General features: G+C 38.4%; 1 protein-coding gene and 1 pseudogene across 3 annotated transcripts in view; both read left to right on the forward strand.

Moving 5' to 3' along the window:
- LOC309642336 (heterogeneous nuclear ribonucleoprotein A1 pseudogene) overlaps nucleotides 1-18,537 on the forward strand; it is a 178,652-nt pseudogene extending 160,115 nt beyond the window's left edge. Inside the window, exon 3 of the transcript XR_014268605.1 lies at nucleotides 13,284-18,537. The product of XR_014268605.1 is annotated as a heterogeneous nuclear ribonucleoprotein A1 pseudogene (transcript). The remainder of the gene's footprint in view (nucleotides 1-13,283) is intronic.
- The window catches only part of HTR7 (5-hydroxytryptamine receptor 7), a 680,316-nt gene that overhangs the window by 180,416 nt on the left and 473,429 nt on the right, over nucleotides 1-26,471 (forward strand). The window lies entirely within an intron of this gene.

Raw genomic sequence — 26,471 nt, forward strand, 5'->3', positions numbered from 1 at the left:
TAAGCTTGTTATGGACCTCACTGGATCTTATAGATTCACTGAGATAGTTAGTGGCAGAGCTGGAGGAAAACCAAGCTCTTTCCACCATGTTTACTCTCAAGAACTATAATTAGATAAAGTTTGTATTCCTTTAAAATTTATTCTCCTGGGTATTTTATATCCATGCCATGTATTAATTCAATCATATGAGTACTTGTTTTGATCTATAAATAGTTTTAACTTTCGTGTATTTTTATGTATGTGCAGCTAGTAATTGGGCTTTGATATATGTGTATATATATATACACACACACATATTAGGCATTATACAATGTCATATGAGATATTATATAATTTATACATTATAAATTATATAATTTATATATTGTATGTGTTGTATATGTATAATACTATGTATTCTATATGTATTACATAGTATCTCTCTCTATATATATTTTTTGGATTTAGTTCCCATGAGTCCAGAAGTGGTAGCTGGGCTACTCAGTCAGCAGTTTCTACCATCTAATAGCAGCAAAATCCAGAAGGGTGAGGTAATTTCAGCTGCATTTAGATAGCTGCATTTATTTTTATTTTTATTTTTATTATTATTTTTTTAATAGATCTTTATTGGAGTATAACTGCTTCACAATACTGTGCTAGCCTCTGTCACCCAACAAAGTGAATCAGCCACATGCACACATACATCCCCACATCCCCTCCCTCTCAAGCCTGCCTCCCACCCTCCCAATCTCACCCCTCTAGGTGGTCACAAAGCACGGAGCTGATCTCCCTGTGCTATGCGGCTGCTTCCCACTAGCTATCTATTTTACACTTGGTAGTGTATATATGTCTATGCTACTCACACTTCACCCCACCTTCCCCCTCCCCCAGAGTGTCCTCAAGTCCATTCTCTACGTCTATGTCTTTATTCCTGTCCTGCCCCTAGGTTCATCAGGAAATTTTAGTTTAGATTCCATATATATGTGTTAGCATACGGTATTTGTTTTTCTCTTTCTGACTTACTTCACTCTGTGTGACAGTCTCTAGGTCCATCCACCTCACTACAAATAACTCAGTTTCGTTTCTTTTTATGGCTGAGTAATATTCCATTGTATATATGTGCCACATCTTCTTTATCCATTCATCTGTGAATGGACACTTAGGTTGGACAGCTGCATTTAGATTGCAAACACAGGACAGCAAAAACCTGACTGTAGAGGACAGCTGTCTCCACTCCTCACCTCGTGCGAAGGGACTGACCAGGAAATGAACAGCTTCAGGAGGCCTGGCCTTGCGCACATAAATCCATAAGCTAGTTGTTACCATTATTCTTCAAGCGTGCATCCAACTAGCTCATCCGTGTGCACCTGGAATATCCACTGCATGACCTTTCAGCAGACTCTGGGAGCTGGTTCAGAGAATAACCATCCAGCCCGGCCTCAGCCAGCTGTCGGCACCCAACTCAGCTCTCTTTGGACTAACCGTGAAATCTTGGAGAAGCAGAACCCCAGTGTTGAGATTCTTATTCCAGATCACACAGCCAGTGACTCAGGACATGTTTTACGCCGAGGTTCATACTCTAGCCATGGTCCACACTGCCTCTCTTGGGGCAGTGATTAAAAACCAGGGCATTGGAGTCAGACAGTCCTGGATTCAAATCTTCTACTTCCAAGCTGCTTGGAAAAGCTAATTAGCATATTTGAACTTCAGTTTGCTTGTCTGGAAATCGGAGATGATACTTGTATCATGGAGTTATTATGAGGAGTAAATGTGATAGCAGAGGCCACATGCCCTTGGCACTACATCTGAAATGTAGTTAGGACTCAATAAATAGCACTTTATTGATGGTGCTGTTTTTGTTATTTTTGCTGTTATTTCCTTTAGAGGAATATTCCTCTGAAACTGCCATAAAAGTTCCAGATTCTTAAAGAAATCAACACCTGACCTACAGCTCTCTGTAAATGACTTTTGGTGCTGATAGTAAGTATAAACCACGTGGGTTCTGCACGAAGCACTTCAGTTGAAAGTTCTCTCTCAGATTGGGTTTAGCATACCACTCTTTGGGTGCAACATGAGTTTCCTCAGCTAGTTTAAGCACCTACCTTTTAATATTTTCACTAAGGGAAATAGAGATAAATAACACAATTTGAATCTGATAAACCCCTGGGAGATCAAGGAGGGTAATATTGTTGCTGACAAGTTAGTAAAATCACAAGTACCCTGAGAAATTATATATGGGCTCTAATCCTCATCCAGTGCTAATGTCCAGAGTCTTCTGAAACAGGCATTGCATACTAGGGAAGCTTCTTGCTGCAACTCTTGTGGGGCATGGTGGTAGACACCATTGATCTGAATGTCTGTTCAGGTCCTCTTTTCTGAGAACTGTGTACCCTACTCTGATGCAAGAAGCCAGATACCTTAGTGAGGCTGTGTGGATCAAAAACAATATGGGCAAAAACAAAAACAAAAACAAAACAAAACAAAAAACAATATGGGCTGTGCAAAGGAAGAGGCTGCCTGGCTCAGAGCTTGTCCCTGGCTGCACTGGATAAAGGCTGTCTCCATGGTGCTTAGTGAGGAGGAAGTGGATACTGACATCAGAACCCGAAGGGCCTTTCTGTTCCACTGTGTACCGGCTGGTATCATCACAAGCATATTTGTCTTTACTAACAGCCTCATCTTCACCAAATCCTCATAAAGGTGAAAACAAAACCTAACCTTATCGGACCAAAGGAAATCGACTTAATTCCAGCACAGGTGCTGACACCCAATGTAGGAAACTCTGGTAAGTAGTCGCCCTGCCCTCTCATAGAAAACAGTTCCATGAGGCTTCCTTCTGTCTCTGTGTGGGAAGTATCACTCTTTTAAAGCAGAACCCAATCCTGGCTTGGTTTCAGAACCCTAAGGAGATTAGACTTCCCTTGATATTTCTGAATCATGCTTGGAGTTTAATTTAATTGCATTTAATTGGGCCTCAGAGTAGCTCCAGATTTCTGGGACAGTCCTGGAGCCCACTTTGGCTTCTATCCACAGGAATTTCCTTAAACTGAGTCCCCTGTGGTTTCAGTCCAGAAGCTTCCTGGAATAACAGAGCCCACCAGAGCCATTTCTTTTCCTCCTAGAGACGATGAAAGGGCAGGCTGCTGAGAGAGGCTTTCCCCCCTCCCGTTTTCACCTCCACCTTGTATCTAATACTGTGTTTCTCAACCCTATCAGACCCAACACCTAATTACAGCAAACATTTGGTAATGTCCCCTTTACTATCCTAAAGGAAGATACCTATTCACACAATTAAAACGTTAATATAACATTTTAGTGATAATATAGAGGGGAAATAAAAAGAAAACAATTTCTGCTAAAGTGATATATGTATTTCAATATGTAAATTTTCAAACATAACCACAGTGGAAGACCTAATGAAGGCATTATATACCAGGTATTTATATATGGAACCTCTGTAAATGCAGAGACTACAAGTGCAAGCTCACACAGTCTAAGATCCAAAACCTACCACCCGCGTTGCTCTAAGTCATGGTACTGTCCAGAATGGTGAACAGCTTGTGGAAATTTCAAACAGTGAAAACTCTTTGGTTTACCTGGCGGTTGTTGTTTCTGCAGAATTAATAGCTTGCAAAAGATACTTTGTATTTCTATGTAACACAGAACTGTGTTCTAGGCTCTGATAAGTATGCCCAGATTTTGCTCGTCATGGCTCTCTGGAGTGACGTGTAAAAATCGTGTGGAATGGAGGATAATTGTTTGGTAGGTGGGACCCTCCCAGGTGTTGTGGGACATCTGACAATTCCTGCCTCTCCCCATCACTGTGACAACCAAAAGTATTGGCTGGACAAATTCTCTTTCAGGATTTCAAACATTGGAATTTAAATCTGCACAACTCAACCCATAACCCACACTGCTCTTCTTAATGGTGTAAGCAGTATGCTGGTAACTTTGCAAAAAGTGATAGAGATTTGTCTCCAGTGTGCTTTGGAGACCTCACGGATTGAAAGGAGAGTCTGGGGTAAATAAGAAGACTCCACTAGAGGACTTCCAGCTGGGGACTATTTGTATATTGGACCCTGTTCTCTTAGGGGATAAGCTCACCAGAGCAAGTCCAAGGTAATGGGAAAAGAGAGCAAAGAGCACTCCAGCCTCTATAGCTTTAGAGTGTGGACTCTGGAATCCAAAGACATGGGTTTGGATCTTGTCTTTACCACTTATTAGCCGTGTGACCTCAGATAAGTTAAAAAAATCCTCTTTGGTGATAAAAACAGTGTCATCCTGATAGTATTGTTGTGAGGATTAAATGAGCTAAAATACCTAGAATAGTGCTTCTAAAATAGTATTTCCTATTTTAGTATTCTTATTGAGGCTGTTATGAGTACTGTTATGTCCATATTGAGAGAGATTTACAACGGGTACTCAGAAAACAAGAACCAATAAAACAGCTTTCTAGGCTGCTGGCCTCTGTTCAGTTTGGAGTGCAATCCCCAGGGCATTTTCCTCAATTCTAGCCCCTTATAAAAGTGCATTTCCATCCCAACCCCCGGCCTAATGTCTGCCCCCTGCCCTCCCTGGTGGGGCTCTGTTTCACATGACCACACACAGGCTGAGATGGCTAAGACCTGTCATCCAGGCCAAGTCTTAAGGACTGGGCCCTTCTGCTATTTGCTCTCTCCCTTCCAGGAGAAGCCTTCTGACTAATAATATTAAATTCTTTTTCTCTAGTCATGAATCTTTCTCTAGAAAGAGCCTATTAGCCACCAACAAATGGAGCCCAATGGCATTAGCAGACAAATGGAATTAAAAGTAGGTCAGGCCTGGTATGTTCCAGCTGTCGTTTCTGGCAGTGGAGAAATGACAGACACTTGAATGTAAAGGGAAGGGGGCGCCTGTCAGCAGTGTTTCCCACTGCTTTGCCCTTCCAGCCATCCCCTTTTGGAAACAGCCTTGATGGGCCGGGCCTCCCTCTGACTGAGTGCGGTCCAGTTCTTAGTCCAGCTGCCAGGTCCTTTCTGATCTGGCTCTTCCCACGTCAGTGTCCTGTTTTGTGACACCTTTCCTGCCCACTTAATGCCCTGACAACACCAGAGGGCTCAATAGTATCCACATCTTTACCCAAGCTGTCCTGCTTAGGAGGCCGGCCCTCCCCACCTCCTGATTCATTCCAGAAAATTGCAGCTCAGACAGTGCCTCCCTCCTAAAAGCCCACCTTTACCACCCGCAACATTGGCATTAACCCTTCCGTTTTCTGTGCAGGCTCTGCACATTCTACATGCTTCCATCCTTACACATACCACACTGCATTACAATTTAATTACTTGTCTCCCCCGTTACTCTGGGAGTTCCTTGTGAACCTAACCCATATCTTTAAAAAAAAAAAACCAAAACTTTAGTTTCTAGAACAGTTTTATATTTGTAGATAAATTGCAAAGACAGTACAGAAAATTCCCATATACCTCTGCAGTTTCCCCTACTATTAATGTCTTACGTTGGTACAGTACATTTGTTACAATGAAGGAACCAATATGGTATGGTATTATTACTAGATCCATACTTTACTTAGATTTCTTTTGTTTTCACCTAATATCCTTTTTTGTTCTAGGAACCACCACATTACTTTTAGTTTTCATGTCTCCTTAGACTCTTCTTGGCTATGACAGTTTTTCAGACCTTTCTTGTTTTCGATAACCTTGAAAGCTTTGAGGAGTACTGGTCAGGTATTTTGTTGAATGTCCCTCAACTGTGATGTATCTGATGTTCTTCTCACGAGTCGGCTGGGGTTAGGGTACATGCAATTAACCTGACGCATCACTGTTGATGGTGACCTTGGTCATCTGGCTGAGCTAGTGTTTTGTCAGGTTCCTTAAAGTTGTCGGTCCCCTGACACGTTCTACACTGCGCTCTTTGGAAGAGAGTCACCGCATGGGGCTCTCACTTATGAGTGCGGAGTGATGCTTGATTATCTACATAAATTATTTGGAATTCTTCTGCATAGCAAATTTGTCTCTTCTCCCCATTTATCCATATGTTTTTACATTATTGAATGGACCGGGGGAATGGTAGGCACTCAATATGTTTTATTGGTTCTTGTTTTCTGAGTACCCGTTGTAAATCTCTCTCAATATGGACATAACAGTACTAATAACAGCCTCAGTAAGAATACTAAAATAGGAAATACTATTTTAGAAGCACTATTCTAGGTATTTTAGCTCATTTAATCCTCACAACAATACTATCAGGATGACACTGTTTTTATCACCAAAGAGGATTTTTTAACTTATCTGAGGTCACACGGCTAATAAGTGGTAAAGACAAGATCCAAACCCATGTCTTTGGATTCCAGAGTCCACACTCTAAAGCTATAGAGGCTGGAGTGCTCTTTGCTCTCTTTTCCCATTACCTTGGACTTGCTCTGGTGAGCTTATCCCCTAAGAGAACAGGGTCCAATATACAAATAGTCCCCAGCTGGAAGTCCTCTAGTGGAGTCTTCTTATTTACCCCAGACTCTCCTTTCAATCTGTGAGGTCTCCAAAGCACACTGGAGCAGAAATTCTTAAGAAGGCATAAGACGCCTCCCTTCTGAAGCTTTCTTCAGAACAGTAATCAAGTTCCCCAAGTTATGGAGGCCAGACCCCAACACTGTGTCCTGGAAATGGGCAGGCAATACTCAGCTATTAGGAACAGGAGGAGCTGCCTGGGCTCATGGTCTTAATATTTTTCACACCTTAAAATGGAACACTTGGCTCTTCAGGGTTATAGGGAAGTAATAAAAAACCACTTAGGATTTCGAATTTCCCGGGTGATCTGAGAGTTTATGCTAAGAATAGGCCAGAATATTTAACATTGGAACTGGATTAGGAAATCAAGATATATGGTCAATATACTAATTAGGTATGAGTTGAGGGCATAAGTATCAGCCCCAAACATCTGTTTTTTTTTGTTTGTTTGTTTGTTTTTACAGTGTATGAAATCTGACGATTACAGAGTAATTCCTTTGCGGCTTGAATATCCTGCTGCCAGGTTGAATAAAATGGATGGATTAATGCTTTTATAGTCTGTCCCATGTCTAGATTTCAGAGTGAAATCAGTCATTAGAAGTGAGGAAAAGAGAAACTAAAGATAGAGAGGAAGCTGACATTTTTACAACAAGCAGCTGCTATTCTTTAGTAGCAAGGAATCATGGAATCTTGTACAATTTATCTTGGTACAGTTTGTTTACATACTGTGTAATAATTTCCCAAAATAGAATCTATCCTAAGCCCAGAGTTTGAGAGATTTTAGCAATTTATTTTTAACTCCATTTAAAAACATAACAAACAACATCTCCCAAAGCATGATCTTATATTTTGATTTACAGCCATAAGGAATTTAAGAATAAACCCATTGAGTCATGGAGTTCCTTTAAGCCAAAAATAGCGGAATTCCTTTAAACCAAGATAGTCAAAGATTTCAGACTAAGCATTGAGCCTTTTAGATGCCCCTATGGGACGGGCCAACCTGTTTGTCATCAAATAATTGTGCTAAGCTCCCACATGTGCAGGCAGCTGGAATCTGCTCAGATGAAAAAAAAAAATTCTTTATGCAAAACTGCTTGTTTCACTCATCCTTTAGAGATGATTTATTGAGAAGTCCAGGTTCAGCAGGCTACAGATAGTGATGGCCCATAACCAGTGACTCTATTACAGCACTCTTGACAGCTGACGCTGCTCAACGATGAGAGAGGGAGGTATTTTCCTTCTTTTCCTCACCATTTCACATTGAGGTTCATGATTGTTTTCTTATCTGCATGCTTTCAGGATGAATTTAGGCCATCACGAAAGGGGTTTCACTTAGCTCTTCTATTTGGTTGAATGGCAGGCGCTACTCTGAGTACTTTAGGTGTATTAACTCATTTCAGCCTCATAACATCCCTGCGAGGTAGATACTATTATTCCTCCCTTCGTACAGATGAAGAAACTGAAGCACAGAGAAGTTAAGCAATGGGCCCAAGATTGCACAGCTAATAAATGATAGAGCTGGGATTTGAACCCAGGCAATCTAAACTCAGAGTCTAGGCTCATAACCAAGATACCATGCTGCCTTAGTCAATTCACTGGTATAAAATCATAAGGAATTAGGGCTTCTTTATTTACATCATCTGTCTTAAAGACCTCCACTCTCTATTTTCTGTGCTGGCAAAATGAATTTGGTGGAAACTCCAGCTACTCTGCTTATTCAAGTTCTGTGTGAAAACCACCTCTTACAGAAGTCTGTGATGTTTATTATCCTGTCAGGAAGAAAACTGGGGCTGCATATGAACATCAAGACATATTTCAGAGGATTCCTGTATCCTAAGAATAGTCAGAAATATGGAGTAAACCTAAAGAACAAGAAAGTTTGTCACAGTGTAATTTATGAGGTCAAAAAAGAGAACCAGTTGGATGTTTCTCTGGCCCTAGTTGGGAAATCAACTTAATTACATTTGACCCTTGAACGACACAGGCTTGAACTGTGTGGGTCCACTTATTTGCGGATTTTTTTCAACAGTAAATACTGCAGTGCTACAGGATACTCGGTTGTTGAATCCAAGGACCCAGAACCTTGGATATGGAGGAACCTCAGATACAGAGGAACCTCTGACACGGAGGAATCGCATATAGGGAGGGTTGACCCTGACATTGTTCAGGTCAACTATATTTTATTTAATTGGAAAACACATGTATAATTTAGCATTTGCTAGGCAGTGTTGTCAATAAATATTAACTTATTTAAGCCTTAACAAAATACTGTGAAGTGGATACTATTATCTCCAGTTGACAGATATAGTACCTGATGCACAGGGAGATTAGGGAATCTGCCCAATGTGCTGGAGTCAGAAATGTAACCTGACAGTCTGGCTCCAGAGTACCGGCTTGAACCACTCTGCACCTGATTGCTTGGAGGCCACTATAATTGTGCTTTTTGAAGAATTTTGTTTTCTGGTTTTTTCATTTTTCTGTTCTTTTTTCTTGCCTTCCTGAGGGCTACTTAAATTCAGTTTTGATTTATCTATAGCAGTTTTGAGTGTTTCTTTTTGTATAGTTTTTATAGTGGTTGCTCTAGGTATTACGTTATATGTAAACACCTTATCACAGTCTACAGGTGTCCACATTTACCAGTTTGACTTAAGTGTAGAAAGCTCACCTCTCTTTTCAATCCCTTTACTTTCTCTCATTATACTTGTCTTTCATATTTCCTCTATATACATTGAGAGCCACAGCAGACAGTGTTACAATTTTTGCTTCAACCATCCAACACAATTTAGAAAATTTAAGAGAAGGAAATATTTCTGCATTTACCCATTCTTTTGATTTTTCTGTGCTCTTTCTTCTATCCTGATTTTCCAAGATGTCTTCTTTCATCATTTTTCTTTCTGTTTCGAGAACTTCCTTTAGTCATTCTTTTCTAGTTGGTCTGCTGGCAACAAATTCTAGTTACCATTTATCTGGAAATATCTTATTTCCTCTTTATTCGTCAAGGATATTTTTTGCTAATTATAGGATTCTGGATTCATGGTTCTTGTCTTTCAGCACTTGAAAATTGTTGCGCTATTTTTTCTCATGCTTTAGGGATTCCAATGAGAAGCCTGACTCATTCAAACTTTTTTTTTTTTCCTATAGGTATGCATCATTTCTCTCAGGCTGCTTTCAAGATTTTTTTGTCTTCAGTTTCTAGAAGTTTAGCTATAGTATGTCTTGACATAGATTTCTTTGGGTTTATCCCGTTTGAGTTTCTTTCAGCTTCTTGTATCTGTAGGCTATGTCTTGCCAAATTTGGGAAATTTTCAGCCATGATTTCTCTGAATACTTTTTTTTCTTTTAATTTTTTTAAAAATACTTATTTGTTTTATTTATTTATTTTTGGCTGCATTGGATCTTCGTTGTGGTGTGTGGGCTTCTCACTGCAGTGGCCTCCCCTGTTGTAGAGCACAGGCTGTAGGCACATGGGCTCAGTAGTTGTGGCTCGCGGGCTTTAGAGCACAGGCTCAGTAGTTGTGGCGCATGGGCTTAGTTGCTCCGTGGCATGTGGGATCTTCCCGGACCAGGGCTTGAACCTGAGTCCTCTGCATTGGCAGGCGGACTCTCAACCACTGCGCCACCAGGGAAGCCCCCTTTGAATACTTTTTCAGCCCACCCTCTTTCTCCTTTATTCCTGGACTTCAGTGACATGAATGTTAACCTTTTGTCATAGTCTCCACGTCCCTGAGGCTCTATTAATTTTTTCTTTTTTTTTTTTTACTGCTTTCTCTCTGTTGTATAGATTGGGTAATTTCTATTGTTTTAATTTTCAACTTTATTGATTCTTCTCTGTCCTTTCCATTCTGCTGTTGGACCCATCAACTGAGTTTTTTATTTCATTTATGGTGTGTGTTAGTTCTAAAATTTCCATTTGGTTCTTCTTCATATCTTCTGTTTCTTTTCTATGACTTTCTGTGTTTTCATTTGGTTCAAGCATGTTCATATGCTCACTGAAGCATTTTTTTTAGATGGTGCTTTAAAATCCAAGTCAGATAATTCCAACATTTGTGTCATATTTGTTGATTTTCTTTTCTCATTTGATTTGAGATCTTCTTTGTTCTTGGTACGAATGATTTTCAGTTGAAACTTGCACTTGTGATGTTATAAGACTGGATCTTATTTAAATAGCTTATTTTAGAAAACTTTTTTTTTTAAAATATGGAGACTCAGGGCTCTAAGCAGGCAAAAACAAAAGCTGTAAATCCTCTTAAAGCCTAACATCATTATTTGTAAATGTCATTCTGCCACATTCTACTGGCAAACAAGCTGCGATGTCAGCCCAGATTCACGGGGAGGGAAAATCAAACTCCATCTCTAGATAAGAGGAGTGGCAGTCACATTGCAAAAGTGCATGCAGGAGGGAGAGGTGGTTGTGGCCATCTTTGTAAATGATTTACCACTTAAATAGTTATTTTGTCTTATGAAATTGTAGATTACTCTCGTTTCATCAATTATTTGTGTGTGTGTATGTGTTTCCTAGTTTTCTATATTAGAACAATGCTCCATTTACACTTGACCCTTGAACAACACAGGTTTGAAATGTATGGGTGCACTTATATGCAGATTTTTTTCAATAAATGTATACCAGGGTACTACATGATCTGCCATTGGTTTAATCCCTGGATATGGAACTGTAGACATGGAGGGCTGACTGTAAAGTTATTCATGGATTTTTGACTGCATGGGGGGTCAGTGCCCCCAACTCCTGTGTTGTTCAAGGGTCAACTGTAGTACAAAAATGTACATCAAAAAACACCAGAAAAAGTCATGTAAGTGTCAAATTATACTGTCAGGTGCTTTGCAGATGGAATTCAACAACCGTGATCTTTGCTCTTTAAAACTGTAAAATGTCTAAAGGTAATGCCTGGGATGATTTCAAACACTTGGAAGCGGTGACTTGCATGTGTGTCTTTTTCATCTGATCATCCAGTGTAAAGCATGGGAAGATACTCGCTGTATACCTGTCATCTTTGCCTTTATACATGTTCAGGCAAAGGAGAAACTCTGCAGCCTTCTCACCCACAGGGCTGCTGGGAGTTGGAAGATGCCAGATTTCACTCAGAATCTCCCCCGCCCCATTCCTCCACTCATCTTATTGGCATAGGTGGGAACCATGCCTGGATCTCTGTCGCCATGTAACTATAACGTCCATGAAAATAACAGCAACTCTATTTTCCTGGATATGCATTAGGGAGGGAAAGGAAATAGGAGAGATTCTCTAGCTTCTCCTTAAGGGTAGATTAGGGCTCTGTACCTATGGGGTCAGAAGCTCCTTGAGGGTGGAGGCTGATTACACACAATAGTGGGTGCTGAACATGAATTACTGAATGCATTTTAAATTCAATAGAATTTAAATGAATTAGATTTTAAATTCTGTGATGAAAATGCATTACTTTAATCTTTGAAAGGAAGACTTGGGAAACATTATACTCCTTATCTTGAGGAATTATAACACCTTATGCTAATGTACAGTTTTCAGAGCGTTTTCATGTTACTTTTACTCTTCACATGACTTTCAGTGTCTGATCTGTAAAATGGAAATAATGATATCTACAACCAGAATGGTGACACTTAGATAACATCTACCACTTTAGATAGAAGCTAAGAGTTTTGTTTAGAATTTTTTTTTTAACATCTTTATTGGAGTATAATTGCTTTACATTGTTGTGTTACTTTCTGCTGTACAACAAAGTGAATCAGCTGTACGTATACATATATCCCCATATCCCCTCCCTCTTGCGTCTCCCTCTCACCCTCCCTATCCCACCCCTCTAGGTGGTCACAAAGCACCAAGATGGTCTCCCTGTGCTGTGCAGCTGCTTCCCACGAGCTATCTATTTTACATTTGGTAGTGTATATATGTCCATGCCACTCTCTCACTTAGTCCCAGCTTACCCTTCCCCTCCCTGTGTCCTTAAGTCCATTTTCTATGTCTGTATCTTTATTTCTGTCCTGCCCCTAGGTTCATTAGAACCTTTTTTTTTTTTTTTTTTAGATTCCATATATATGTGTTGGCATATGGTATTTGTTTTTTTCTTTCTGACTTACTTCACTCTGTATGACAGACTCTAGGTCCATCTACCTCACTACAAATAACTCAGTTTCATTTCTTTTTATGGCTGAGTAATATTCCATTGTATATATGTGCCACATCTTCTTTATCCATTCATCTGTCGATGGACACTTAGGTTGCTTCCATGTCTTGGCTATTGTAAATAGTGCAATGAACGTTGTGGTACATGTCTCTTTTTGAATTATGGTTTTCTCAGGGTATATGCCCAGTAGTGGGATTGCTGGGTCATAGGGTAGTTCTATTTTTAGTTTTTTAAGGAACCTCCATACTGTTCTCCATAGTGACTCTATCAATTCACATTCCCACCAACAGTGCAAGAGGGTTCCCTTTTCTTCACACCCTCTCCAGCAAATATTGTTTGTAGATTTTTTGATGATGGCCATTCTGACTGGTATGAGGTGATACCTCATTGTAGTTTTGATTTGCATTTCTCTAATGATTAGTGATATTGAGCATCCTTTCATGTGTTTGTTGGCAATCTGTATATCTTCTTTGGAGAAATGTCTGTTTAGGTCTTCTGCCCATTTTTGGATTGGGTTCTTTGTTTTTGTGATATTGAGCTTCATGAGCTGCTTGTATATTTTGGAGATTAATCCTTTGTCAGTTGCTTCATTTGCAAATATTTTCTCCCATTCTGAGGGTTGTCTTTTCATCTTGTTTATGGTTTCCTTTACTGTGCAAAAGCTTTTAAGGTTCATTAGGTCCCATTTGTTTATTTTTGTTTTTATTTCCATTTCTCTAGGAGGTGGGTCAAAAGGATCTTGCTGTGATTTATGTCATAGAGTGTTCTGCCTACGTTTTCCTCTAAGAGTTTTATAGTGTCTGGCCTTACATTTAGGTCTTTAATCCATTTTGAGTTTATTTTTGTGTATGGTGTTAGGGAGTGTTCTAATTTCATTCTTTTACATGTAGCTGTCCAGTTTTCCCATCACCACTTATTGAAGAGGCTGTCTTTTCTTCATCGTGTACTCTTGCCTCCTTTATCAAAGGTAAGGTGACTATACGTGTATGGGTTTATCTCTGGGCTTTCTATCCTGTTCCATTGATCTATATTTCTGTTTTTGTGCCAGTACCATACTATCTTGATTACTATAGAATTAAATATGATGATAAATGTGAAAGGAGCATTTAAAATTTTATGATGACATTCAACTGTGAATAGTTACTATTCTTGTTCTTATTCCTTTAGGCACAGCATTTCCTTTTTTTCCACTTAAAAATGAAGAAACTGAGATTCGCAGAGGTTAAACAATTTGCGAACTAGTTAAATGATGGAATTTGCCTCTTTTTTTTAAAATTTTATTTAATTATTTATTTATTTTTGGCTGTGTTGGTTCTTCGTTTCTGTGCGAGGGCTTCCTCTAGTTGCGGCGAGTGGGGGCCACTCTTCATTGTGGTGCGCAGGCTTCTTACTATCGTGGCCTCTCTTGTTGTGGAGCACAGACTCCAGATGCGCAGGCTCAGTAGTTGTGGCTCACGGGCCTAGTTGCTCCGTGGCATGTGGGATCTTCCCAGACCAGGGCTCGAACCCGTGTCCCCTGCATTAGCAGGCAGATTCTCAACCACTGCGCCACCAGGAAAGCCCTGGAATTTGCCTTTAAGTTCCATGTTGTGGCTCTTATTTCAGTGATCTTCATGTTACTATTATTATTGCAAATTATTTTATAGCTTTGCAACATTCCCCCAGACTCCGTCCATAAAATCTATCAGGCCTTGAATATCTCTGTAAAGATAAGACCATGACTTATATCAGGAGTCAGCAAACTGCAGCCCATGCGTCAAGTTCCCAACACGTGTCTTTGTACTGGACACAGCCATACTCATTTATTTGTTGTCTGTGTCTGCTTTCACACTATAAAGGCAGGGTTGCATAGTTGCAACAGCGACTATAGGCATGCATAGCCTAAAGTATTTATTATCTGACCTTTTACAGAAAAAGTTTGCTCACCCCTGACTTTTATTGTCATCCCAAATACTGTAGAACCCTTGCCCACAAAGAATGATTTTCCAGAGTTCACAAGCAACATTAACAAATGCCCTTTTCAGCTCTTCACCCCCGTTAGATCAAGGTGGGAAAATGGAGCCCTTTAATTTTCATGTATTTCCTCCCCAGGAGAAACCTGGGTTCTGTGTACACTGGAAGCATTTATTCCTAGGAATCCCTCAGACCCTAGCTTCATTGAACATTAAATCAGGAAGGAAGGGACCTTAGATACATGTGGTTCAGCATCCTCACTCGAAGGATGAGAACACTGAGACCCACAGAAGGAAAACAACACCTCTTAAGTTAGGTAGTGGTTGGCAGTTAGATGAAAACCCAGGTATCCTGACTTCTAGTGGTTCTGTTACACTGAAAACTGAGTTAGACTGAATTATGGTTCCTCACTTGTGGATTGTAGGTATGAATTTTTATCCAGGTATTTTGTGCTGGGTAGGAAAAGGCCACAGATTAAATGAATCACAAGACATCACCCAGAAAGTTTACATTAGGATCTGGAGCCCTTGAGCCTAAGTATATAGATCAAGTATCTCCTTGCTTTGCTAAGAAAAATTACAAAGAATAGCCTGCACTATTCATTTTGGTCTGTTTTGCCCCTGATTTTCCTCATCTCCTAATTCCCTCCTGGCTAAATATAGTATTGATGTTACTGTCTGACCTGATGTCATGGAGGGTTCAGAAGACCAGACTGAGCCTGTGACAGCTGTTCAAATAGCATAAGGGAGTTCACAGAGGAAGGGAGTTCATGGAGAGGCTACATTTCTGCTCTGGTTTCTGAGTTTCTTTGTGTTGTTTCTGGGTGAAGATCACAGTTTTTAAGTTTTTTTGAGTCATCAATTTTGTGGAGTTTGTTTGCATCTCTAAGTGAGAAAACCAAGTCGTACATTTGGAGCACCTAGGCCTACCCATTGGATTGATGGTGTTTTATGGCCCAGTTAACCCATAAAGAGCTTTGACCCCTAAAGGCAATTAAACTCACCAGGACTTTCAATGGGAAATTGGCTGGGAGCACAAAAGGCCCAACAGGCAGGCAGGTTGGGGAGCAGGAAAGGTCATGGCAAGGATATAACCAGAGGGTGATATCACTGAACAGACCATTAAAAAAAACCAACAACAACAACCCAATAATGCCTTTTTAGAAGGATTTAACCTTGTGTAACATTCATGATGACTCTCAGGACTGGGTGTGGAATATGGTTTCTCTCTTCCCAGCAACGTCTGTCCCTTATTCTGGTAACAGTACCTCCTCCCTTCAGGGATGTCGCCCCTCTTCACTTCATACAGCTTGAACGGGGTTTTCCATCACACAGCTCTTTCCCTTCAACCAGATGTCGTCGTATGATCCAAGCTAAGCCAGTCGGGTTATGTCTCCCGGCAATTTCCATCCTAAACACAGAAGGTAGTTGGGGCAGAGACCCAGGTAGGAACGTTCACTCTACTGTGGGGATGCCCAAGTCTGCCCTGGGCGCGGTCCTTCCAAGGTCTGGTTGCTCTCTCTTCAGTTTTCTGAGCTCACTCAGTAGCATTCCAATTTATTATTATTTTTCTGCTTAAGTTAGTAGTTTTCTGTTTTTGTTGCCTATGGAGTGTTTAAATGATCCCAAGGGGCACAAAATAATTGGGCTTAACATATGTTATCTTATGTATTTAACAAAAATACCGTCTATTATTATGTATGTAGGTTAAATATATATTATTAGTTCTGTTGCACGCATGAGGAAATTAAAATTAGAGCTTAGGTAATTTGCCAAGGTTTATGCTGGTAATAAGAGAAAGAGCTAAGGCTGGAGCTCAGGACTGTCATACCCTGGATCCATGACTTCACAGAGCCCGGGGATGCAGTGTGCAGCTGACAGAAGGCACGACAAGTCTGGGTCTCAGGAAACATCCAGGAGAGCTGCAGGGAAACCAGTTGTTCCTTTAGGAACGGGAGCCAAGCATCAATCCCACCCCTCCCACACCCTTTTTGATTTCCTGGAAGCAGTCAAATTTTACCTGCTTGGTTTTATCTCTTGGTATAAAAGGGTTAAGGCACATATCTCAGAGTCAAATTCATTTTACAGGTGAGGGAACTGAGCTCCAGAGATGTCAAATGACACACAGCAAGGTCACATAGCTCTTGGTCACATAGCAAGTTAGTGCCAGATCAGGGATCAGGTCCAGGGGATCCTGATTCTTAGTCTGGCACCCTTTCCAGCTCTCCACATACTCTTACTTCCTTGATGACTCTGGAAGTGATGGCATATTATGCTTTCCTGAAACAGGAGAGTGGAGTTGCACCAAATACACATTTCACTTTTGTGAATTTAAGTGTTTAAACACTTGGCAATGGAAAGACACAGGAACAGAGAAAGAGCAAATTTTAATATCCCAAGTGATTCCATCTGTCAGTCTGGCTTATGGGCCAAAGGAAAAATGAGATGGGAAAGGTGAGTATGATGATCATTCAGTGGGTTTCAAATCTCATATATCTCTCGTAGTGTGAGCATCTAACCATTTATAAAATACATGGTCGTGTGTGTATATATTTTTCTTTTAAATTCAACCTGGACTCTGAAACTCAATCTATCTATTTATACTGACCCCTCTCCCTCCCAAACTCTAGCTGTCTGTTCAATACTGTAGGAAAAAACTGACTCTGGTGTACTTCCTGACAGCTGGTGTTGTAATTTATAGACAAAGACATTTTCAAGGATAATTTGAACTGCAGTTATTATTGGCTTAGTGTACTGATGTTAGAATTTCAGCCCTGTGTAAGTTGCAGCTTTATGCTTTACCATAGTGAGAGGCAGTAGAATATAATGAAACTGTAGGACATGGGCTCTTGTGTTAGAAAAATTCACATTCATAAACGTTCCCTGTGTGATTCTGAGCAATCTTTCGTTCCCCCAGATTATAGGGAAAAACCGATGTAAAATGTTTAGCATAATCATCTTTCTATATTAAGTGCCTAAGTGCTAGTTAGTAATATGTTTATTGTAATAGAACTGATCAAAGAAATTTTGTAATATTAGCTAAATGTAGTAAAGAAAAGAGCCGGTGCTTCTGACTCTTAGTTCATGTCCTTTATGTTTTACCTTTATATTCACAAACTGAGGAAATTAGACCCAGATTCTTCCCAAAGATCTATATCTCTGATGATGGCACTATGGATGCTCTCATCTATTTCTGTTTTAGTTATCTATTGCCTAACAATTTGTATAAAACCAAATCTTAGTGGCTTAAAAATACAAGTATATTTAGTTTGCAAGTCTGTCAGCTAGGCAGTTCTGGTCTCCCATGGGCTCATTCTGTGTCTGTGAGCAGCTGTGGGTTGGATAAGCAACTCTGCTGATCGTGACGAGGCTCTCTTACACATATGTGGATCAGCTGGTTGTAGGCTGGTCTAGGACAGCCTTGACTAGTACCACTGAACTCTCCTCCAGCAGGCTAGCTTGGGTTTGTCCATATGATTGTGGCAGGGTTCCAAGAAAGAAAAGGGAAGCACATAACGCCTCTTGATACTTAGGCTCAGAACTGGCACAACATCACTTTCTCCATATTGTATTAGCCAAAGCAAGTCATAGGACTGGCCTAAGTTCAAGGGGTAATAAAGAGACTCATCAGGGGCTTCGCTGGTGGCGCAGTGATTAAGAATCCGCCTGCCAATGCAGGGGACACGGGTTCGAGCCCTGGTCTGGGAAGATCCCACATACCGCAGAGCAACTAAGCCCGTGCGCCACAGCTACTGAGCCTGCGCTCTAGAGCCCGCGAGCCACAACAACTGAAGCCCGTGTGCCACAACTGCTGAAGCCTGCGTGCCTAGAGCCCATGCTCCGCAACAAGAGAAGCCACCGCAATGAGAAGCCCGCACGCCGCAACGAAGAGTAGTCCCCACTCGCCACAACTAGAGAAAAGTCCGTGCTCAGCAACAAAGACCCAACACAGCCAAAAATAAATGAATAAATTAATTAATTAAAAAAAAAGAGACATCATTTTCATAGGATAAGCTGCAAAGATACATTTGAAAGGAGCGTGGATACAATAAGGCCTATAATTGGGACTATTTTTTTAAACCAATTTTTCATAACTTCAGATGTCTTGGTATCTGTCAGTGAGCTCTGATGTGTTCTCCAGACAAATCTTTGTCTTCCCTGGGGGAGAATTCAGGTTCTCCAGTAGCTTATGGTGATTGACACATGTAGGCCACTAAGTTTTCCCTCAGTCTGTTCTCTCCCAACAGGATTCCTGAAGTTGAGACAAGGTTTTTAAAAGAGATGGTTCTAGCCCTGTCAGAACTTGACCTGGAGAGACAAACATTTGTTTCAGATTTGGAATAAAATGCTATGCCTATTAACTCATAGAATTGTGACCATCTGGACATGGCCTGAATTGACAAATGCATTTGTCAATTAGGATTGCTCAAAAAGGCAATTATTGCCCCAAATAATGACAGAATAATCTACTTCATGATCTTCAGAAGAGGGGAACATAGGCAAACATATGGTAAAGAATGCTACTTTTGATAGCTAGAATATAATTTGTGTTCTTTTCCTTAGCAATGGTAGACATGGTGGTAGTGTGTGTGTGTGTGTGTGTGTGTGTGTGTGTGTGTGTGTGTTTGTGTGTGAGGAAACTTAGAATGTCCAGCAAATGTTCTTTGAATAGGACAGTGGCTCATTATCATTAGATGTCAGCCAAGTGGTGTATAGTGTTCTTGTTGCTGCCACTGGTGCTGATACAAGTATAGTATTTGTCACTGATGAAGATGAGGGTCACTAGCTCTAGAGTTCAAGAATAGAGAGTGTGACTTCTGATATCATGGTATAAGGTCCCTGAGGGCACAAAAAATACTAGTTCTACTATTAATTGCTCAAGGGAGTAGAAAATGCAAAGTCTGTAGCTGTGTTTTTTTGTTTTATATATATATATTTTTTGTTTTATATTTTAAAATTTATATTAATTATATATACACATATATACACATATTATTAATATTCAGCTTGATAAATTTTCTTTGTATGAACACAACTTTGTAACCAACACCTTCATCAAGAAATAAAAAACAATATGGGGACCAAGGAGCCTCTCTTTTTCCCTCCCAGTCTCTACCACTCTGCAAATGTATCCACTCTACTGTCTTCTAACAGCATGATTGGTTTTGCCAGTTTTTCTGCTTTAAATAGGTGGAATCATCAGAATGTTTTCTTTTTCCCCCCTGATTTCTTTCATTCAACATAATGATGTATATATTCATCCAAATTGTTGCATCTATCAGTAATCCATTCCTTTTCATTGTTGAGTAGTACTCCATTGTGTGTGGATAATTCACAGTTTGTTTTCTCATTCACCTCTTGATGGACTTTTGGGTTGTTTCCAGATTTTGTCTGTTATAATTAAGCTATAGATCAATTTGGTGAGAATTGCCAACTTTACAATATGAGTCTTCCAATCCATGAACACGGCATATTTTTCTATTTATTTAGGACTTCCTTAATTTCTCTCACAATTTTTTACAGCTTTAAATTTCAAGGTATTGGGAGTTTTTTGTTAGATTTATTCTTAGGTATTTTATATTTTGGATACCACTCTAAAAGAAATTTTTTAAATTTTACTTTGCAATTATTTTTGCTAGTATATAAGAATACCATAGGTTTTACAAATAATAACCTTGTATCCTGCATCCTGGATAATGTTTTTATTGATTCTACTAGTTGTTCTGTAGACTCATTGAAATTTCTATGTGAAAAATTATATCATCTGCAAACAATGATGATTTTCTTTTCCTTTTCCAAGTTTTGTCTTTTTTTGTCTTTTTCTTATCTTATTGCAATGACTAGAAGTGCCAGAACAATATAGGTTAGAAGTGGTGAAAGCAAGCATTCTTCCTTTGTTACTGATTTCTGGATAAAATAATTTGCACTTTCACCGTTAAGTATGACATTAACGGTAGATTTTTTAAAATACTGTTTACCACTTTGAAGGTATTCACTATTATTTCTAGTTTGTTCAGAGCTTTCATTATGAATAGTGTTAAAAATTTTCAAATGTTTTTTTCTGCATGTATTGAAAGTATTATATAGCTTTTCTGCTTTATTTTTTTAATGTAGTAAATTATATTGATTGATTTTTGTATGTTAAGCTAACCTTGCATTCCTAGCATAAACCTTAGTTGGTCATTATCTATTATATTTTTAATTTATTTAAAAAATTATTTGCTTATATTTTCTTAAGGATTTTACTTCTGTATACATGAAGAATATTCCTTTGTTCCTTCTCTATTTTTAAAAAAAGTTTGGGTAATGTTGGTGATATTTCTTCCTGGAATATTTGGTATTCACTCTTAATATGAATTTTATTGGAATTTTCTTTTTGGGGATGTTTTTGATATAAAATTTAAATTATTTAATATATATTTAACTATACCTGTTTTCTGTTTCTTCTTGTGTCAGTTTTGGTAAATTGTGCCTTTCAAGAAGTTATCCAGGGGCTTCCCTGGTGGTGCAGTGGTTGGGAATCTGCCTGCCAATGCAGGGGACACGGGTTCGTGCCCCGGTCTGGGAAGATCCCACATGCCGCGGAGCGGCTGGGCCTGTGAGCCACAACTACTGAGCCTGCACGTCTGGAGCCTGTGCTCCGCCACGGGAGAGGCCGCGGCAGTGAGAGGCCCGCGCACCGCGATGAAGAGTGGCCCCCGCTTGCCACAACTAGAGAAAGCCCTCACACAGAAACGAAGACCCAACACAGCCAAAAATAAAAATAAGTAAAATAAATAAATTAAAAAAAAAAAAAAGAAGTTATCCATTTCTTCTACATTGTTGAATTTGTTGTCACATAGTTGTATGTAATTTTCTCTTATTATCATTTTCATGTTTGTGGTGATAACCTTCTTTTTGTTCCTACTAAGGGTGACTTTTGTTCTTTTTTTTTATTGATCAGTTTATCTAGAGGTTTCTCAATACTACTGATATTTTCAAAAAAGCAGCCTTTTATTTTTAAAATTATCTATTATCTGTCCATTCTAAAATTTCATTAAATTCTGTTTTTTATTATTTTCTTCCTTCTAGTTTCTTTGGGGTTACTTTGCTCTTTTTCTAGTTTATTTTTAAGGGGGGACATTATATCATTCGTTTTAGATCTTTCTTCTTTTCAAATTTAGGCATTCAAAACTATAAATTCCTTTTTAAGCAATACCTTAGCATCATCTTGCACACTTTGATGTATTGTATCTGATGGTTAATTTTATGTGTCAACTTGTCTTGGCTATGGTGCCCAGTTGTTTGGTCAAATACTAGGCTAGATGTTACTGTGAATGTATGTGTGGATGTAGTTAACATTTACAATCAGCAGACTTTAACTAAAACAGATTACCTTCCAAAATGTGGGTTGGCTTCATCCAATTAGTTGAAAACCTTAACAGCAAAAAATGGGGTTTCTTAAAGAAGAAATTCTGCCTCAATATTGCAACATAAAATCTTGACTGAATTTCCAGCCTGTTGTCCTGCTTGCAGATTTCAGACTTAACACTGCAACATCAACTCTTACTTTGAATTTCCAGCCTGCTGGCCTGCCCTACAAAATATTTTCAAATTTCTTTGGTTATTTCATCTTTCAGTCACAAATATTTAGAAATATATTATTTAAATTCTATCTATTTCGAATTTTCCCAGATATATTATTTTTAGTAAATATTTTAAAATCAAATACTATTGTGGTCAGAGGATACACTTTGTGTGATTTCAGTGCTATAAAATTATTGTGACTTGCTTTATGACTCAGCATATGGTCTCTCTTGGTGTATGTACCATGTGAACTTGAAAAAAATTTGTATTTTACATTTGTTGGATGTAGTGTTCTATGAATGTCAATTAAATTGAAATGTTTCAGGGTGTTGTTCAGATCTCTTTGTCCTTCCTGATATTTTAATGTTTAGTTTCTCTATCAATTATTGAAAAATAGATGTTAAAATCTTCTCCTCTATTTGTATAGTAGTCTATCTCTCCCTTTAATTCTTTAATTTTGATCCATGTAGTTTGAGATTCTGTCACTAGGTGAATACACATTTTAAATTGGTGTATCTTTTTTTTTTTTCATCATTATGAAAAATCCTTCTGCATCTCAGGTAATATTTTTTGTCTTAAAGTTTATTTATTTTGATATTTGAAATCTTTTCTTTTGATATAAAAAGTCATTCTAGCCTTCTTATGCATATTGTTTGCATGATATATCTTTATCCCTCCTCCCTCCCATTTCATTTCACCTATCTTTGCCTTTATACGTAAAGTTTGTCATTTTTAGGGAGCATATAGTAAGTTTTTGCTTTTTAAAATATATACTATTAATTTCTGCTTTTTTAAACTGTAGTGTTTTCTTTAGACCATTAAAATTTAATGTAATTAATGATATGGTTGGATTTAAGTTGACCATTTTACAGTTGCCTCTCTGTATCCATGGGGGATTGCTCCCAGGACCCTGTGAATACCAAAATCCATGGATGCTCAAGTCTTCTATATAAAATAATGTAGTATTTGCCTATAACTTAGAGGCATCCTCCCATATACTTTAAATTATCTCTAGATTACTTATCTTTTATAATTTAAATGCTATGTAAATAGTTATAAATACAATGTAAATGCTATGTAAATAGTTGCTGGAGTGCCACAAATTCAAGTTTTGCTTTTTGGAATTTTCTGGAATTTTGTTTTCAAATATTTTCAATCTGTGGTTGGTTGAATATGTGGATGCAGAACCCATGGATATGGAGGGCTGATTGTATTTGTTTTCTGTTTAACTTTGGTTTTTATTCCCCTTTTCTTTCTTTCCTGACCTTTTTGGATTACTTGAATATGTTTTTTAGTATTCCATTTTAATTTTCTATTGGCTGTTTGGCTATATCTCTTTGTATTATTCTTTTTAGTGTTTGCCCTAAATATTATACTACACATAGACAATTTCTCACTGCCTGCTTAGATTCAATACTGTACCACTTCAAGTAAAATGTAGATTCTTTGCAACCATTTACTACCTTTCACTAACCTCTATGTTATAGTTTCCATATGAATTTAATCTACAATTATTGAAATCCATTGAGATCTTATAATTTTTGCTTTCATTAGTCACATATATTTTAAAGAACTCAAGGGGAAAAATAGATTTTTACATGTGCAAAGATATTTACCATTCTCTTGCTCTTTCTTCATTCCTGAAGATTTAACTTTTCCTCTGGCATCATTTCCCTTCAACCTGAAGAATATCCTTCATCCTTTATCAGTTCTTTTACAGTAGGTCTATTGGTGACAAATTCTCTAAGTTTTCCATCATCTGATAATGGTTAGTTTGCCTTCATTCCTGAAGGATATTTTCACTAAATATAAAATTCTGGATTGAGGGTTTTTTTCTTTCAGTATTTTAAAGGTGTAGTTCTACTATCTTCTGGTCTCTGCTAAGAATTCTGCCATCATTCATATTGTTCTTCTCCTGTATGTAATGTATCGCCTTACTCTAGCTATTGTAAGATATATTTTTCCCCTGTGGTTTTCTGCTATTTGATTATGATGTGTTCAATTGTAATTTTCTTTGAGTTAATTCTACATGGGGCTCACTGTGCTTTTTTAAATCTGTAAATTTATTTCTTTCACCAACTTTGTGATGTTTTAGAACAGTGCTTATTAAAATATTTTTTTTCTACCTGAATCTTTCTGTCCTCTCTTTCTAGGACTCAAATGACATGGAACTGAAGATCTTGCCCAACCTTCTGATTATGATTTGAATTTCCTTGTACACTTTCCTGTAGAGATATAAAGAGCTATCCATACAGGCTTAAATATTTCAGTACTTACATATTATATTTCTCAAAATAAATTAACAAAAATGGACAGTCTGGTCTTATACGTCAGGCTTGTGAGTTTGTAAGTCTGCCCCAAGCAATGAATTTACATTCATGTGCCCTTAATGTCAGATTTCTGAACCTTGCAGGAGTAAAATCAACGTATCCACATTCTAATTCCTGTATCTATGTTACCTTATATGGCAAAAGGGACTTTTCACATGCTACTAATTTAAAGATCTTGAGATGGGAAGGTTTGCATCTTCAATTACCTAAGTGGTCCCAATGTTATGACAGGCATCCTTAGAAGATGGAGGCAGGTGATTAGGATTGGAGAAGACAGTGTGACAACAAAAGCAAAGACTGGAGTGGTGTGGCCACCATCCAAAGAATGCTGACAGCCACCAGAAGCTGGAAGAGGAAAAGAAGGGATTCCCCCCTTGGAGCCTTCAGAAAAAACCTAGCTGACACTTTGATTTTTAGCTCCACTTCAGACTTCCAATGTCCAGAACTAAAAGAGAATAAATTTGTGTTGTTTTAAGCCACTTAGTTTATGGAAATTTGTTACATCTGCAATGGAAAACCACTAAGCAAGTGATCAAGAAAAAAGTCAGAAGGGTCAAATATTTAATGGAATTAGGCTAAGATGGTTTGGTTTATCTACCTAATAATAGGGATGAATGATTAAAGTCTACTGAACAAAATTTCATAAGGTGTGAGTGTGCACTACTATAAAATCATTTTGTGAAGTCTTTTAAATGCTCCATTGACTGACCTATCCATTCACAATTGTCACAGTCTTACTTTGGATATTCATTATATTCATATAGGTCTCAGGTAAGTTGTGCTTTTATGAGACTAACTCTATTTTTATAGGTTTGATTGTGCATAATTTCACTTTGATCAATTCTCTGTCGATTTAAAATTTTACTGTCATAGGTCAAGCTAATTCCCATTATTACTAGTGATATGGCAGAGTCTCATTCTGGACTCCAAACACCATGCCTACTTATCAAGAAAGAGGTTTATATTCAAACAAAAAAATCATTTCTTGAATTCTAAAGTCCCTTTTTCATCATGTAAACTAGAAAACTTGGTACCTACCTAATAATCATGTGGATAAGACAGCAGTAAATGTTTATTTGGATAAGTCTTCAGATCATCCCTCCTCCTCTTATTTTTTTGCTCTTACAACATAATAAACTTTCCAATAAAAAACTAAAATTTGCTGATATTCCTTAGTTTTACCTTTACAATTGACTTACTGTATTTGACGTCTTTAAATGAGGAGAAATGACAACAAAATTTTTCAGTGTGTAATGCCACATCTTGCAACTCACTAGTAATGCTCGATTCTATAACCCTCAATTATTGCACATAAAATATTATGAAACATAAATTCCTAAGAAAGTTTACAGGAATAGATGATAAAATAAACTGTATAACCACACATGCCAAAGCTCTTTAGCGTATGTGTGTGTATGTGCATTAGCAATTCAGATCCGACTCCATTTCTCCACTTTAATGCTAAAATTCTTTATTTCTTTGCATATCCTCTGAAGTACAATTGTGTCCTCTTCAAAACATATTTGCATTTTAAAAACTTTTTCCAAAACGATTGAAAAAGAAAGCCCCTTTAAGCAGAGGGCTTCTAAGACTGGTAAAACCGCCAGAGTAAGAGGCATAAGACCTCTCCTGGCATGTTAAAGACTATTCTTGGAGAAGGAAGGTAAAATACTAAGTGATTGTCTGAGAAATCTTTTAAGTAATAATTTCTGATTAAAGGTAGCAGTCTCAAACGCTCCAAGTTGGGAGACAGGTAAAAGGAACTTGAAAAACAGAGGCTTGGCCTCAGAAGGGATAACTGCAATTGGAGGGGGGACGTTTTAGAAGCTCAACCAGGGAGCAAGCCAAGACAGGATGGAAAACGGAGACAGGCAGCGCAGCCCGAAAGCAGGTTCTGAGGAACACCTGGGGGTGGGTAGGGTGGGTGGGGAGAAGCCCATAGCCAGGTGCAGTAGGTTAGTTTCAGAGATAGTTTTCCTAGAGGAGTCAAAATGATATCAAGATGATATT

Source organism: Balaenoptera physalus (assembly GCF_965194825.1).
Source record: "Balaenoptera physalus genome assembly, chromosome: 14".
Taxonomy (NCBI): domain Eukaryota; kingdom Metazoa; phylum Chordata; class Mammalia; order Artiodactyla; family Balaenopteridae; genus Balaenoptera; species Balaenoptera physalus.